The sequence below is a fragment of the Triturus cristatus genome, chromosome 6 (genome assembly GCF_964204655.1).
Source record: "Triturus cristatus chromosome 6, aTriCri1.1, whole genome shotgun sequence".
Taxonomy (NCBI): Eukaryota; Metazoa; Chordata; class Amphibia; order Caudata; family Salamandridae; genus Triturus; species Triturus cristatus.
The window spans coordinates 708,560,696-708,566,695 of NC_140589.1; positions in this window are offsets into that span (position 1 = coordinate 708,560,696).

Sequence of the window (6,000 nt, forward strand, 5' to 3'; positions counted from 1 at the left end):
AACGGACGGCGATCTTTGCTCACACCACACCGGCGGGATACTCCCAAGCAAAGCGTTGCAGCAGTGGTGCATTCTGGGGCTTGCAGTTCTGGCGCTTCCCCGAAAATCCCAGGTATGTTCAAAATAGTAAAAGATGTGACCATGGTGCAGTCCCGGCGCTCCTCTCTTGTCAAGACTGCCTCTCTCACTACTGTACTTAACAGATCTGACCCACCTGTTAAGTCAAGCGATAATAGTAACATTATTATTGAAGCCTCGGAACAAAAAGGGGAGATTCCACCCGCTTCTTTACTGAAGGCCCTGTCGGGGGACAGTTTGGACCTAGGTGAGGTCCCGCCTGTCACCTCTTCAGCACCTCCTGATCTGCTGCTGGACCCCGTATCCGCTGTCTCAGATGATCTTCTAAATACAGAAGCTAACCAAGATATTGAATCTGTTGACTCAGCAGGCAATTTTTACTCAATGTCAAGCAACAAGAAGGGGAGGGGGGCCAAAAGGGCTTTTGGTAAGGTCCAGCTAAGTGTGCCCAACGTATGTAAACAACAAGTGACAAAGCTGTTCCTAAAGGGGTTGGGGGAGGAGGTACCATGTATGAAGATATCTGTTATGGATATTGGAGCCCTCACACAGCCATCGGGATATTGTGAATCACATACCCCTCAGGATGTAATGTAACATCATCGGGCTGCTCCTACGTCGAGTCGGCTGGTGCAATACCCGACGGGCTCTTGTTTAGAGAGCACTCTTATGGAGATCTTCTATATCCACGATAGCCGGTTGTTCAACTGTAACGAGTGTGGGGCTTGGTGATAGTGTAGATGAATGTTAAAAAAAGGGGAGGGAGTACTATCTGAACAATTTTATTACGATGTCTCCTCGCCTGATTAAAAAATATGAGGTAAAGTAATAGTAGCTCAGATCTATGTTCTGGGTTAACTATACTGCCTCGTCTTGGTCAACATGTTTCTCACTATTACTGAGCTGTACTCAAGTGATTCGTCAGGACCATGAAATTCTATCTACAAGTCTATCCAGGAGGATCAAGTGATAGACAACTGGCGTTAATATATAAAACTGGTATTGTTACCTGCTCCTCGGTCTACCCTATCTACTCCATAGGATAAACCACAGCAGTTCCTGGTAGGCTTGCGCAAGGAGTTCCTTGCGTTTGACACGCCGAGTCCGTGTCGCTCGTAGACCTACCCCGCACTACCAGGACTGGGGGGTTATCCTATGGAGTAGATAGGGTAGACCGAGGAGCAGGTAACAATACCAGTTTTATATATTAACGCCAGTTGTCTAGGCAGTATAGTTAACCCAGAACATAGATCTGAGCTACTATTACTTTACCTCATATTTTTTAATCAGGCGAGGAGACATCGTAATAAAATTGTTCAGATAGTACTCCCTCCCCTTTTTTTAACATTCATCTACACTATCACCAAGCCCCACACTCGTTACAGTTGAACAACCGGCTATCGTGGATATAGAAGATCTCCATAAGAGTGCTCTCTAAACAAGAGCCCGTCGGGTATTGCACCAGCCGACTCGACGTAGGAGCAGCCCGATGATGTTACATTACATCCTGAGGGGTATGTGATTCACAATATCCTGATGGCTGTGTGAGGGCTCCAATATCCATAACAGATATCTTCATACATGGTACCTCCTCCCCCAACCCCTTTAGGAACAGCTTTGTCACTTGTTGTTTACAATTTTTACTCAATGTCTGACCTCTCCAACGCATTGGAGTTAGGGAGTATTGATACAGAGGTGCAGGATTGGGGAGATGATACTAGCTTAAATCTCTCACTCCAAGATGTGGATCAGGATTCGTCCATGGAAGAGGAGGAATGCAACGAAACCCCCTTGTCTGATAGAAGGGAGTGGGGTGAGGGAGAGCACACAGTACGCAGGGCTCCGGTAGCTTCGGTAGCTTCAACATCAAAGGCACCCTCTCCTGCTCCTCAAGATCTGGCAGTCTCTTCAGCAGAGTCATGGTTGATCAAACTAACCCAGAGGTGACACTCAATATGCTATACCACCTTATGCTCCAACATCGAGAGGAGTCTAAAACCGAGAATCTGCGGATACAAGGCGCAGTCCGACGTCTTCAGAATAACTTCAGGAGAGTGGTGAAAACTTGCAGCGAAACATCTGCAAGAGTCTTGGAAGCGGAAGGAAGAATTTCGGCAATTGAGGACGTCATAGTAGAACAGAAATCTCAACTTTCTACTCTCGACACACTGAAGGATGACATTAACTGGAAATTGACCGATTTGGAAAATAGGTCTCGGCGCAACAATTTGCGAATTCTTGGAATTCCTGAATCCAGTGAAGGGACAAATGTGCGGCAGTTTGTAGTCGATCTCTTTGTAGAAGCATTTCCTGAACTTTCCCAGTGGCAGTGGGAAGTTGAGATACAAAGAGCACATAGGTTCCCTTTCTCGCAGAGGAAGGCTAGGGATGCCTCAAAAGTGATGCCTAGAGCTATTCTAATAACTCTTAACAATTTTTTGGCACGGGAGGCTTTATATAATCTGGCTCGTCCAGATCGAAAACGTAGGGGGAAAAATTTAGATTTTTTTGTTCGACCAGACTACTGCCATGCCACAGTTCAACTACGCTGGCAGCTACGCCAACTAATTCCTCTTTTTCAAGCCAAGGGTGCCCAGGCCTATTTACTTAACCCTTCAAAGCTTAAAGTGGTTAATAAGGAGAAAATATATTTTTTGACTACCGAGAAAACTGCTAAAGACTGCCTACATTCACTTTGATGTTATCATAAAGTCTTCATCACAACAGTCAATTATCTGGCATATTAGGGGCATCATAGTATTATGATTATTATGGGTATCATGTATTTTATGTTTTGTTTTGAGATGAATTGGGTAGATATGTGAAAGGATACAAGGGGTTAAGTAGAACTAGAAGGGTGGTCGACGCAATGAGATGGATAGGGAAGCAAGTCTGTTCTTTCTTTTTTTTTTTTTCTCTTCCTTCTCTCTTACTTTTGTAGGATCGTACCTCAGGTGATATATAGACCATCCTCATTTTCTCCCCTTTTTTTTTGAGATACCCAAGGCAGATGGAAGCATGCGGTGAGCTACATCTAGCTTTTCTTTACATCATCATCTTAGGGACTGTTCAGTCCCTATGCCCCGTGTGGGTGGGTGCTGGGAAGGGTGGGGGGTGGGGGTTCAAAGGGTGGTGGGTGATTGGGGTGTTCTGTGGGGGGGCAAGCAAGGACAGCTCTAGTTATTTTACGAATTATTGCGATCATGGTTTTGTAGGACTCTCTGATCTATGTCTGTACCTATTTCTATTTTTTGATGGTTCAATTCTTTCAGTACTCAATCTATACCATATGTTAAATGACAATCTATTGTTTAGAGATATTAATTTGTCACGATGACTAGTATCAGGGTATGTTCTTGGAATGTCTGCGGCCTTAATAATAAAAAGAAACGTGGTATATGTGCACAAATAATCCAGAGTATGAGACTAGATTTTCTCTGCATACAGGAAACTCACCTTAAATGGGACAATAGAGCTTGGTTGGCTGACCTGGGCATGTATGTGCTCGGCTGCACTAATCAAGGCACTACTACCAAAGGAGTAGCTATACTTAGTAGAAGAAATCAGGCTGTCCTGAAACGAATCAAGACCGACCAATATGGTCGTTGGATAATAGCCGAAATTTTAGTAGAGTGTACCTCGTGGACTCTTTGCTCCATGTATGGTCCAAATACGGACGATCCTGATTTGCTTAATTTTTTAAGCGTAGAGCTTGCTGACTGGCCTTCTACTCTTCTTCTTTGTGGGGACCTAAATATTCATTTGGAACCTGATTATGATATTATTCACGAACTAGTTTATACAGGCTCAAAAAGGAAGATCTTTAAAGCATTACATGGTTTGGTCTCCGAATTTAGTCTTCAGGATGTAGGCTTCGTTAAAAGAAATACTCTTCCGGGATATACTTTCTTCTCGGCACCCCATAAAAAAATTGTCCGTTTGGATTATTTTTTCATATCATCTATATTAATATCCAACTGTAAGTATGAGATATTTCCAAAAATAATATCGGACCATAATCCCATAGTAACAGAGTTTAAAATAGATTCTATATTATCTGGCAAAGTAACAACATGGTCATTTGAACGGAGGTTGTTAGTAGATCCATCTTACATTGTACATATGGAAAGATGGATTAAGGATTTTTTTGAACTTAATATGGGTTCAACGACTGTTCAGATGGTATGGGATGCCTTCAAATCAAGGGTGAGAGGTGAAACTCTATCTTATTCAATTAATAAGCAAAGAGAATACCAGCGTAAGTTAACAACTTACTATAATGATATACAGGATTGTGAGGTAGCACTAGTTGATGCTATTAAGAACTCCTTAGATATCGAGAAAATTAATGCCACTTTAGCTATATCTAAGTCTCGGTTGTATGAAAATTTGGCTTCAAAACTCGCAGAACAACTTGCTGTTTTCAATACACAGGTTTATGAGATGTGCGAGCGGTCTGGACATATTTTGGCAAAGAAAATTCGGCAAAAAGCAAGCCTAAACATTATAAATAAAATACAGGATGAATCTGGTCAGGTGTACGATCAGCCAGACAAAATACTGGAGGTGTTTCGTTTGTTTTATAAAAATTTGTATAAGGAGGAGGTGATCGCGTATTCACCGGACTCACTTTCAAACTTTCTTGTCAATAATGATTTTTCCAGGCTGTCGCCTATGCTGAAAGCTTCATTAGACAAAGATATAACCTGGGAGGAGATAGAAGCAGCCATTCTCTCTCTACCTGCAGGTAAGGCCATGGGACCGGACAGAATTCCTCTTGAATTCTATAAAATTTTTAGACATGTGTTAAAGCAGGCACTATTCTTAACATGCTTGGAAGCACAGAAAGGGTTTATACCCCCCTCTTGGAGCGAATCAATCATTATGGCTTTCCTTAAAAAGGAGAAACCACCCCTACAACCATCCTCTTATAGACCCATATCTCTTTTAAATGCTGATAGTAAAATTTATTCTAAAATATTAGCAACACGTCTTTCGGGGGTTATCTCTACAATAGTCTCGCATTTCCAGCATGGGTTTAATTCCTAATAGAGATACCTCTGATCATGTCAGACGAGTGATTGCTTTGATGGACTGGGCCCACGCCTCAAGCATAGATTTGGGTATCACCCTGTTGGATGCCGAAAAGGCATTCGACAGGGTGGCTTGGCCATATCTCTGGGATCTTCTCATCCGAAAAGGCTTCGGCCTTAAAATGGTTACAGCCTTAAAAGCACTCTATGCTGCCCCTTTCTCCTGAATTAGTATTGCTGGGAAGAAATCCTTGCCCTTTAGTATAAATCGCGGGACTCGGCAGGGGTGCCCCGTTTCACCTCTTCTCTTTGCTCTATATATTGATATTTTTTTAAATAGACTTAATAATACAGAGGACATAAAACCAGTTCAAGTATCTGCTACAATATATAGAGCTCTTGCATATGCAGATGACATCGTTGTATTGACAACAGATATTAAGGGGGCAATGCCAATAATACAAGACCTTGCATTGCAATTTGGTAATTTTTCTGGCTATAGATTAAACGTACAAAAAACACAAATTTTATTTGTAGGACCGAATCCCCCAGAACAGCTAAATATAGTCTCAGCTGCTACCTATTTGGGTATAAAAATTACATCCCCAGTTGTCGCTATTCCTGAACTTAATTTTATGCCCATACTTAAAAAAGCGCAGTCATCTTTAGAACGTATTGATCATTTTCATTTATCTTTATTTGGCAGATGTAACGTTCTGAAAATGATGATTTTACCCAAATTCTTATATATGTTTAGAACAATCCCATTACCGTTCCCCTTGACTTTTTTTCAACAGCTGGAAAGGATGTCGGCAAGATTTCTTTGGGGGTATAGAGGTCATCGTAGGTCATACAAAAAAATGATTCTTCCCAAATCAAGAGGAGGCTG